A 12,286-nucleotide genomic window follows, 5' to 3' on the forward strand; every position below is an offset into this window, starting at 1 on the left:
ATTGCACAAACAACAGCAGGGACAAAATGTGCCGTCTCCCCTTCAAAGGCAAATTAAATTATCAGACGTGGACATTCCTCAGCGCCTCATATAAACTATGATAAATCAAAAAATTGGCAATGGGCTGGGGTGAAGTTTCTAACTGACTCAAAGTGCTTCTCAATATCTCATATTCAGGAATAAATGTTTAGACTCAACACATAAACTTATGGGTGGAATTCAGGCCGACAAATGTTATTTTATTACTGCCAGTTACGCAGTTAAGAGAACACACTGTGTATTTACAGATGTTTTTCAATTAAATGACTCTCCTGTACTTCTTAAGCCACTGATTCTTTTCCTTTTTTCATGCACTGTGCAGGAGACGACAAAGAGCTTATCTGTTTTTTACCTGTAAGATCATCTAGCAAGTGACACGGGCCTAATCAGCTTTGAAACCACATAAACAGACACCATTGCTCTACTCTTGTGTTTTATTGTTGATGTTGAGATAGGGACAGGAGGAAACAGCGCTGCAATCACGTCAGATGGCATATCAGGCAGATGAGCACTTTAAACTTCTCTTAAAACTTGTAATGATCCAAAACTGCTGCTGAATTTACTTTGTGAAAACACCTCCAGCCATGCGCTTTAATTTTCTGAGGACATACACAACCAGCTACATTAACTCAGGCGGCCTTAAAGTAAAGAGGTAATAGAAAATAAATACATGATTTTAAAAAAAAGCTAACATTAATTTGGTGTTGGGATTCAGTGTTTTTTTGTGTGTGTGTGACTCCCAGCACCTCAAACTGAACTAAACTCTAGTTAATGGCTAAAGTTAAGATACTTTGGCTTTTACTTTTCTACTGTGGTACACACTCACCAGTCACTTTATTAGGTACACCGGTTCATCTGCTTATTCATGCAAACACCCAATCAACCAATCACAGGCTAAGAACTCAGAAGTTTGAACCAAGCATCAGACTGCTTTGAGCTAATAGGAAGGCAACAGGAACTTAAATAATCACTTGTTGCAACCGAGGCATGGAAACGAGCATCTCTGAATGCTAAAGCAGCAGAAGACCACACCAGATGGTCTTCTGCTGCTTTAGCAGAAGACCACCTGGTTGGAAAATGTTGTTTCCTCTGATTAGTCTCGATTTCTGGTGTGATGTACAGATTGCAGGATCGACATTTGGCGTAAACAAAATATAAGCATGGATCCATCCTCCTTGTGTCAAATGTTCAGGTTGATAGGGATCTGTAAAGAGGGAAAGTTTTTGGTACACTTTGGACTTCTTGAGCACTGTTTAAACTTGGCAGCCTACATGGGTATTGTTGCTGTCCATCTCTTTATGACAGTGTAACCATCGTCTAATAGCTGCTTTCAGCTGGATAACACACCGTGTCACAAAGCTCAGACTATCTGAAACTGGTTTATTGAACGTGATGATAAGTTCACTGTACTGAAATGGCCTCCACAGTCACAAGAACTCATTCCAACAGAGCACCTTTGGGATGCGGTGGAACAGGAGATTCACATCATGGATTTGCAGCTGGCAAATCAGCAGCACAACTCCCTGAAGAACGTATTTGGCACCTTGATGAATCTATGCAGGGGGTCTGTTTTTGACTACTAAGAAGGTTGTGGTCAGTATCGGCCCAGTATAGTGGCTAGTGAGTGTAGGTCAAGTTCCCGAAGCCCCGAGTCTTTACACTCCCCCTTAGCACAGCATTAATGGCATTCACCCTCTGGAGCCTCTTTCAAACCTCCAGTTTGTAGTGCAGTCTGGGCGTTAAAGATGAAATCAGAAATCTCCTGATTAAACTCTGCTCCTCCATCACTGTAACATTATCTCTTCCTGAGCCCATAAGACGGATAAGTGTTCCTTATAATGTGTAAAATTGGTAAAATTATCACCTCAGCAGAGGATCCTGCTGCCTTTTCAAAGTCGCATGCTGCACAAGCTCGTCCTCGAGCAGCATTTGACTGGATTAGACTTCATCGGATTATTACTCTTTGCCGCTCGGCTTTGCCATTACGCCTGTCAGTTACAAGCTGCAGTAGCTCAGGGGGACAAGATGTAGAGAGCTGGACAGGAAAACTGTGCTTCAAGCATCAGTTTGAGCTGTTGTAATTCCTGCTGTTAGTCGGTTTGAGAGAAAGAATATCATGGATTATTAAACTTCCCTCTGGGCCATAATAGAAAATTCAATCTACCGCTCGGCTTCATGTTTGTCCAGACAATATGTGTAGAAACTGTCAGTACCAATGTTTAGTAGCACCTAGCTTCCTAAAAAGTGGGGATGGCACACGCGGACACCCAGGATCTAATAACAACACTTTTTTTTCCTGATGTCAGAACCAATCAATACCAAAGATTTTGAATATTTCCTTCCTCTGTGTTGCTAACTCTGCCCATCAGTCTAACTTTTGTCCTATTTTCTGCTGACTGTAAGATCCAGAAAGTGCAGGTCTACATATAATTTAAACACTGTGTTTCACGAACATGGACTGGCTTTCATCAAAGGGCTTCACATGTTTATTTATATATTGTAGTATTGCACCATATATAAATGTACACACACACACACACACACACACACACACACACACACACACACACACACACACACACACATATATATATGTATATATTACTCTATTGAGTTGAACTAAGTAAATGTGTGTTGCTACCCTATTTTACCTGAACATTGTCATTTTTTATTTTAAGTGTTATAAAGTAAAAATTGACTCATTGCCTTTGCTGAGTATGACAGTAAATTCTGGTTTATCTCTGCAGGTAAATGTGACTAATTTATGATTAAACTGGAGTCACAACTATTGTTTCTTCTGTGCTCTTTGTTTCACTGACACCAGAGTTTTCTCTGTTTCAAGTTTGTACATTTCCGTTTCAGTTTGCCACATAACTGAAAACCTTCCTGTGCTGATTTCATAGAATTATAAAACTGATCAGTGCACATGTGCACTATAATTCTGGCTTAAAGACTATGTATTTGCAAATTTTAGCCTTGCCAAACTTTAAGCATGCATTGCAATTTTTGTTTTCTTGTACTTTTCCAGCCCCTTGCATGCCCACATTTGAGAAGTCAGTCTGAGCTGCTTTTCAGATTGTTTCTGATTATTTCTATGATTTTCCCCCAAACTGACAATCTAACATTGGCACTCACTTCACACTGTAACTGGCCAGGTGTGTGTAGGTGAGAGGCGACAGAGATTGAGCTCAATCTTCTTGCGGCTCATTTTAGGTGACTGTTCCTGCAGCATTTCACATGAACACAGTGCAACATTTTCTTAACAGCGTGTTTAACTGGGGTCACAGTGGGAATAGAGCTTACACTGGCTGATAGGAACACTGGGGCTGATTCACACCCACATACTCACATCACAAGGGAACCTAGCATGCACGTCATTGGACTGCTACAGGTTGCTGGGAGAAAGCTCACATGAACAGAGGGAGACTGTGAAGACACTATGGCTCAAACCCAGAACCCAACAACTGCTCCGTTAAGCAACACACTTACTTCACACATTTACTAAACTTCAGTACGAGCTCTTTGCACATTAGAGTCTTGTCACATTTTGCACCCCACCCAACAATTTCTTTTGCATTCTAATATCTGAAGTAGTTAGTACATACTCCTATTGTGTGCATTTATATTAATATTTACATAGAGATGTATAGATTACATATGCACTGAAAATTTAGTATATTCTACATTCTATTTCTGTACCACAGAAATTCCTGATTTGTGTACAAACTTGCCAAAAAAAATGATTCTGATTATTTTTATGTTACTTTTAGATTTCTATATCCAAGATGGTCTACTTTTACCAGGGGTGGAGGAAAAAAAAGTCGAGACAACATACTTTTCAAATATTTTGTGTGGTGAGCCTGGTTCTGCTGGAGGTTTCTTCCCATTAAAGGGAGTTTTTCCTCCCCACTGTCACCAAAGTGCTTGCTCATAGGGGGTCATATGATTGTTGGGTTTTTCACTCTATGTATTATTGTAGGGTCTACCTTACAATATAAAGCACCTTGAGGCGACTGTTGCTGTGATTTGGAGCTGTATAAATAAAATAAATTGAATTGAATTGAAAATATTGTATTGATGCAGGGACGCCAAATGTTGTTACTTTATTAAATAAATGAAAGTACTCTGGGAATAGTACTCATCTCATGCATAATGTTAGCGGAGCAGACTTACATTAAACTGACTCAATTGAAAAACCATCCATCCAACACTGGACACACTTAGCTTGACAGAGCTGCCAAGCTAATGGCTCAGTCACGCTCATAAAAATAGGACAGCACCCTCCCTGCAGCTATAAACTCTATCTTATATCAACATTTATGGCAGGTTTTAGTGACAGTGTTGGTACGCTTGACAACCTCAACAACAATTTTGCAAGAACAAAAGGAAAATGACTAAATTGAGATAACTTTATCTTATTGGATCAAACCAACAGAGACAAAGTTTAACTTTCAGGACAGATAGATCTATCTATCTATCTATCTATCTATCTATGTATACACTATCTATCTATCTATCTATCTATGTATCTAGATAGATAGATAGATAGATAGATAGATAGATAGATAGATAGATAGATAGATAGATAGATAGATAGATAGATAGATAGATAGATAGATAGATAGATAGATAGATAGATAGATAGATAGTGTTATTGCAATACTGCAATACTCTGCATATTGCAAAAAGTAAAAAAAATTGTGACTAAAGTACTGTGACAATATTGTGTCATGGGGTGCCTTTAATTTTTCCATCATCTCCCAGTGCAGCTATTCAAGACACATGCCAACTTCACATTTCCAGCAATGTCAGACAAAATGCTCCACCAGCGTGTTCCTTTTTAGCCCAACCTGGACCTTTGCTTCAGTGAACAGCTCTCCTGTCCACAAGGCGCTGTCCTTTCCTTCCTCAGATGTGTATGCACCTTTAGCAATCCTATAAAACATGCATACACATCTGAGGTTTCTGAGCCAGAGACGTGGAATTCGTTATTAGACTGAGCAGCATTACAAAGGCAGCCGTGCTTACGTGCACACTCTGATAGATGAAAGTGATGGGAATGTACAGAATGAGAAAAACAAACTGTGCTCAGCATATTAATCATTAATCTAAACAGGAAACTCTTCTGAGACACACATGTACCATCAGAGTTTGTGGGTTTTGCACAGACAATAGTATGATAGTTTCACTTTAAACTCAATTAAAAAGGTGAAAGTGCATGATGTCTAAAGTTTCAGTGATGCTGGCTTTTCTGTTTGTTAGACAGGAGTAATTCTGTGAAGTGTGCTGTGTGTAAAGCTACAAGTAATAAAGCAGCAGGTATGACTGTTAACAAAAACACAAAATGTAGGTGTATTCAGTTTAGCAGTTTATGAGAAAGCACAACTACACTGATGTGAGTGAAACTCAGACCTATCCCTATCTGTTCTGATACATCCTTTATTTTCTACTTATCCACAGTCATGCTGCAGGGAAATCCAGAGATCTCTCTCCCCACCACACCTTCCACTTCCCCCCGAGGGAGGCCAGATGAGAAATATAACCACTACAAGGCATTCTGGTTCTACCCCAGGGTCTCTTCTCAGAGTGCCAGGAACACCTCCAAAAACAGGCAACCAGGAATCATCCCATCCAGATGCCGGAAAAAGCTCAACTTAGAAAGCCGGAATGAAATGGAGCTGGTTGACCATGCCTGGAGCCAGGCCTCTCTCCCGGAAAGACACCACCCACAGGGGCAGGCACTGGGGTCATTAGCAACATGAGCAAGGCAGTAGGGGTCTGGGCATGTGGACTAGTTCTGGGGATGTGATCTTCGTTTTGATGTACACCAGAACTTGTTTATGGGCCTTTTTCACACATCACAGTAAGAAAGGTTGAATCCCATTTAACCGCATCAGTTTTAGGGTGCTGATATGACCAAAGCCACCTCGTTACTGAATAAAACAGAGCCACTATTACCAGAAATAAGATGGCCCGATCAAACTGAGCTGCGTCGTCCATGTAGCACACCTCATTACCCTCAAACAATAGACCAAACACGACTTCTCAATTTGAGCTGCAAATTTTCCCTGTGACGTGTGCGCCCGCTAAATCCACCCCTTCGTCATCCCTGCATCCACCTGCTGTATCTGAGGGTATTTTTTACACCATCATAACCACAAATATGATAGATGAGGAAAGTGTGGAGATCCAGTTAAAATTTCTATAGAGGGGAAGCCATCATCCAGAGATAGCACAACACAATAAAGTGAGCGTGTGCGTGTCGTTAGGGCACATCTCAAGGTTTCAAAAGGCAGCAGTTTGCAATGAAAATGCATCTTGGAAGAGATCGTTAAATGCCTCCCCCCCAACCCCACCTCCAATGTATAGATTCCTATACAGTCAATATATTTTTTAATTGCACCGATGATTCAACCAAGAGCGCTGCAGAGGTGCCTCTGTGTGAGTCATGAAGTCCTACCTACTGGAAAAAGGAAAATGAATGGGAGTTTTATGCTCAGAATAGCTGCTTCCACTTTACAACTGCATGACAAATGAAGATGTGTGCTGTGAAAAAGGCCTGCTATTGAGAATCATTGAAGATAGACGCTGTGACAGAAGGATTCTCATCTCAAGTTGTAACACCAAGTGGATCTTTCCAAATTTTTAAATCTTTGGAGAGCTCACTGTGATGCTGCAGTCTTTATTTGCTTTTGCCTATAAGGTAAAAAGGACCTTCTTGAGACCTGAAAACCCTCTGTCCTTTGAAGCGCACCCCAACAGGAGGGTTTTTCTTCTTCTTTTTTTGATGTTCTGGTTTCAAGATGCTTTTTGGTAGAGTGCAGAAACAATTCTTCAAAGGTCTGTCTATTTGTGGCAATCTGTCGCTTCTTGAAATAATGTCAGGTGGCTTTTTTACTTGACAGGAGATGACTTTCAGCTCAGAGGATGATGGGTTTCTCAGGCACAAATCTCTTGTGAATCCTTACTTGGGAACACCCTGACCCCAAGTAAGGTGTAAGCTACCAACTTTCTAAAAAGCAGGGCTCCCTGACAAAACTACTTAATAGAACCACGAATAGCATTTTAGTTATGTGTGCAATTGTCTGCAATGGCTATTTAGAATGTGTGCTGGAAGATGGGTCTGTTTATAAGCATAGCTGGCAGAATATCAGAGCCCTAATGACTATTTAATAAGTGCTTCATTAAATGCAGGCGTGGTAGAAAGGTTAAACCACTTAAAGACGCTGAAAAGTGATTCCAGACCTTTGCATCGGTGCACTCCACTGAGTTGATGGTCCAGGATTGCCACATAAAATTGGGCCGAAACCACACATGGCTGACCCAATGTTAAGCTGGGTGACGGCTGACGATTACCCGTCACTATTTTTGTCAAACTGTGGGGTTTGGCCAAGGAGTAAGGTGATCATCTTTCTCTGCAAACATCAGTTAGACTGGAAGCGACGCCACACTTAAGGTAGAAGTGCAACAAGTTGCAACTTCTGTCTGCTATCAGGCAAAGTGAGTAGTGATGGGTCGTTCGCGAACGAAATGGCTCTTAGAGCCGACTCTTTGACGTGAACGACGCGAGCCGGCTCCTTATCGCGAGCCGTCACGTTTTTTTTTTTTTTCTTTCTTTCTCTCACCCTCTCTCTCTCTCTCGCACTTTTTGTCTGCTTCACTCTGCACGCGAGCCTTGTGCTTTACGCTGGGCAGAGGGGGGAGGGGCGGTAGTTATACTCAGTAGCACAGGAACAGAGCCAGAGGGAGAGAGAGAGAAAGAGAGCCAGGGACAACAATGTCACATTAGAAAGGTAAAGTAATCATCCACAACTATTTTCGGTTGCAGATGATAAAGGATTCAGAAAGTTTATTCATGCGGGCCCATATGACAGAGAATATGCATCTTCTTTTTGTTTTCATATTATAATTTATATTTAATTGTGTTGTGGTTTGCAGTGTTTTGTGTTGTTTTCACTTTAAATTTGTAAAAGGAAACAGCTGAAAATTTAAATAGTTAAAAGTTGAAATGTGAATAGTTGATTTTTGTATTATATGATTTATTTATTACATTTTATGTGGAGTGAATAAATAAAAGTATATTTACGGTGGTCCCTAGAGACAAAGCACATACAAACTTCAAATCACGTACGAACTCTGAAGCATGTACAAACTCCAAAACACGTAAAAACACGTACAAACTCCAAAACACGTAAAAACTCCAAAACACGTACAAAAGACAGCAGAAGTGCTCCAGGATGCTGGGCGCAGTGTTGAGCTTTTGTTATCTTGTGGCTACACAAGCCAGCAAGTACCAACGACCGGATTTGGTGTGTGGTAGTAACAGGTAAATGAACTTTTTTAAAAATTATTTGAATATGTATGAGTGCCTGTGTATAAATACACAAACAATACACACATGCTTTCAATTGTGTAATTTAAGTGATCTAGTAGCTCTACTTTGGAAGTTCAGTTCATGTGTTTTGGAGTTTATAGGCATAACAAGATCGAGTGTTACGCTTTTTACCCAGTGCAATCATGCATAAAAATATTGCGCACATTTCTCCGTTCGCTTAAGTAAACCCAGCATCAACAGCTCTCATTTTACACTACTTTGCGACGCAGCCTTGCAAAAGATCGCACGTTGCACGTTAGTTGAACTCCCCACTCTTGTACAGCACAGCATGTAATGATTAACTATAAGAGCGGCGGCACCTTCTTATACATCCTCCAATCTTGCTACCATAAAGTGAACACCCAAGGCGTCTTCTGATGCTGGTATTTGTGGTGACGCACAGCAGATAGCAGACAGGCTTCTTTCAATCTAGGTTGATAAGACTTAGAAAAAGTCTGCGCAACAATCATGCATGACTTACAAACGGCGCTATAACCCAAATCAAGTGGTTGATCTAAAATGATTGAAAAATGACGCAAATAGATCCTCGCAATAAATGCGACATAGGTCAGAATCAAGTCATGACCGACGTAATTTGTAAGAATAGTAATTACATGAAAGAAACGCTGCTGATAAAATTAAGACTGTAAATTAGTCAGATGTCAATAAATGGCACGGTGACTTTTTTCTCTCTCCAAAGCCTCCCCTTCTTCTTCTCACCATTGTCAATTCTAATAAAGTGACAAGACAAATCTCATTTTTCTGTCAAACAGAGTGAGTCACAGTTTCAGGCACAAGCTTTGTGATTCTGCTCAGATGAGGAGAGCAGGACGCAGGAGGATTAGCAGTGTGGCAGGCTGCCATCTAATGGATGCAGAGAGAACGGTCTCCCTCGGGTGGCTGTGCCTCCAGTCGTACAGCCCCCTAACTTTAGGGTCCGTGATTCAGGAGTCCTTAGGCAAGAACTCCAAGCTGCTCTGGATGACTCCAGGTGGCACGGATCATTCTGCATTTTCTTCCTTGTTTATCTTTGTTTCTCAAACTGATGATACTGCAGGATTTCAAAAGTTTCCCAAGGCAAAAAAAACGGGTCTGACCGAACAAGAAGAAAACTGCAGAATTATGTAACCCGTTTGTGTGAATGAAAGCTCTGGGACAGAGAAAAACTCTCTCACATGTCACAATGGGGAGACCTTATCACTCCTGTTAATGGGTTGATGGAGGGAGGCTTAGAGAATCACTGCTGACCCACCAAAAACTCACCCCATCTCAAACATTCTCACAGAAATGGGGAAAAATGGAAGCGCACACGCCTTTATTGTTAAAAATCAGTTTTGTAAAGGTAGAGCATTTGTTTTATGGTGTTTAAAAGGCAAACATAAAACATACTCCAGTAGAGTTAAACGCGGGAAACATGAGTTTCTCTAAAAACTCAGATATTTAGAAAAGTAATTTCTGATCTGTCATTCCTAATCGGTAACAGCTGTATGTATCTGTATGAGCATTTTCTATAACAATAACCCCAGTCTGTTTCAGGAATGTAATTATATTAGTACTTACAGGAAGGCAAATGCTGCAAAGTGGTAAACAAAGTACAAGCAATACAGCAGAGAAATAACAAATCACCCACATTTGCAAGATCCAATTAGAAGCTTAAGGCAAAGACAAGTGTGCATGCTGAGACATGAAGATGTCGAGACCGCTTTCCTTGTAACTTGTGGCTTGGAAACTATGCGTTTGTTTGTGAGAAAACAAGTCAGAAAGAAAAGGGAGATAACGACAAGGTGATGATCAGGCGAGATAGTATTTCAGCTGTTGCTGTCAGTTTTTTTGGGTGAAAGCAAGAGAGACAGAAAGAAGGAAAGGAAGATCTGTGTGAAAATGAGGAAGACGCTCTGAGTGTGCGGGGGTCACACAGAGAGAGTGAAGGAAGCAGATATGGAGGAAGGAAGGAGATAAAGGTAGAAGGAGGGAACATTCCTTGTGGCTTTGCTGGGGAAGATGAATTATTCAGAAAGTTTAACGCACACAGTTGAAACTACCCCTCGAAATGCTTAATGAATCCTGCCGTTCAAAGTATTATTGACATGTAATAGAGCAGAACTATACCACTACAACAGAATCTTATCACGATTACAAGGAAGAACATGCATGGAAACATTTATGGAGTAGACGGTTTTTTATGTTTGCTTTTGTTTGTTTGCTTTTTTTTTTACACAATGACTATTATTAGAAGTAGGTGAGTGTGTTATATATGATCAGATGTGACGTTACTTTCTTTATGATCGCTCTGAAATCAATGCTGAGTATCTGGGCAGGGTTCTGATCGCCACCGCAAGAGTGTGAAAAGGAAACTGGTGCTCTTCTAAATGTCCTCTCTCATGAGAAAACTGTCAGCGCTGAAGTCTTTAACGTCGGGTTACTCCGTTAAAAAGCTGTTTAGGAATTACCCATCTGAGCGCATCTGAGGTGCAGGTTACAGTTAGTCTGGAAGTTAAAGTCTTATTTCACACTCACCGCAGCGACCCGCCGTCTTGTCTCGTCTCGTCTGCCTTTACAGTGAAGTACTGCTCGAACTTGCTCAGGTAACACTACTGCATTTATCCATTTTTATTGCTGCAAATTAGTCACTTACTTTTAGACTTCAAACTCTGCTGCATGCAGAGGTCCGTGCCCTTCCGTCACTGCGACGTCAGCCAGCGGATCACATGGCAGGAAGCGAAGCCGCGAGACGTAAACAAGCTCACTACGCCGGCCACGAGGTCTGTGGCAGGCCAGCTTCACGCCCGGTGCAGCTGAGTGCACCTGGCTGCTGAAGCGCCTTTGTACCTTTTTACTATTCGATTGATCTGGCACGTACACCTGATTCCGTTTGTTTTGTTTATCTGTCATTTATTTAGGTCACTTAAACTTATCGGCGGTGATATGGTTCTGTTTTTTCCTCCGCGTTTTTGGTAAAAACTACGTTTTATGGACTGTCAGTCTGCGCTCACCTTGCTAGTACTGGATAAGACTATCTTTTGCATTAACACGTGTTCATAATTCAGTTAATACGTGGCATAGATCTATTTAGATTTATGAATATTTAATAATGTGATGGAGTCATTCCTGTGAGATTTTTGGTCCGTATTGACACGAGAGCGTCACACACGGTTGCTGCAGAACTGTCGGCTGCACGATCAAACCCTGGAGATGACTGCGTGGGAAAATCCCTGCAGATCAGCAGTTTCTGAAATACTGGGACCAGCCCATCTGACACCACCAACCAACCATGTTCAAAGTCACTTAAATCACTTTTTTTTTTTTTTTTTTTTTTTTTTTTACCTCATTCTTATGCTTAGTTTGAACTTCTGCAGGTTGTCATGAGCATGTACACATGCTTAAATGTTGCTGCCATGTGATTGGCTAAATAGATATTTGTGGGGTACCTTACAAAGTGGCCAGTGAGTGTATGCTACAGACCATCAGCCATCGTTGTGAATTTGTCTATGTTTGAGTCCAGTATTGAAAAAAAGTGGAAGATTTTACAAGAAAAAGAACAAAGTTTTAAATACTTGTTTGCGTTAAGACTACTAAGTTTGTTTTGCGTTCCTTTTGAGTAATGATTGTGCCCGTTCTCAATTTCTTAGAGGAAATTTCTTTTCACAAAGTAACTTCATCAGCAGATTTGGATCATTATAACAAAAGATCAAAGTTTAAGAGATGCTCAAATAGTTCTTTCCCTGATATGCCATCTGACCTGATTGCAGTGCTTTTTTCCCTGTCCTTATCTCAGCATTAACAATAAAACAAGAGCAGTGCAGTGGTATCTGAGGAATTTAACGAGATCGATCTTTTAGCCAGTCCTAATTTGCCCTGTTTGTTTCCTTGCAC

At 40.8% G+C, this 12,286-nt stretch overlaps 1 protein-coding gene across 1 annotated transcript in view; it reads right to left on the minus strand.

Annotated features, from left to right (window-relative positions):
• The window catches only part of LOC120734801 (cAMP-specific 3',5'-cyclic phosphodiesterase 4D-like), a 110,842-nt gene extending 99,731 nt beyond the window's left edge, over positions 1-11,111 (minus strand). Inside the window, exon 1 of the mRNA XM_040033795.1 lies at positions 10,931-11,111. The gene's annotated coding sequence lies outside the window, so the exon portion shown is untranslated. The remainder of the gene's footprint in view (positions 1-10,930) is intronic.
• Between the last annotated feature and the right edge of the window lie 1,175 nt (positions 11,112-12,286).

The sequence above is a fragment of the Simochromis diagramma genome, unplaced genomic scaffold (genome assembly GCF_900408965.1).
Source record: "Simochromis diagramma unplaced genomic scaffold, fSimDia1.1 OVJJ01000334.1, whole genome shotgun sequence".
NCBI classification, from domain to species: Eukaryota; Metazoa; Chordata; class Actinopteri; order Cichliformes; family Cichlidae; genus Simochromis; species Simochromis diagramma.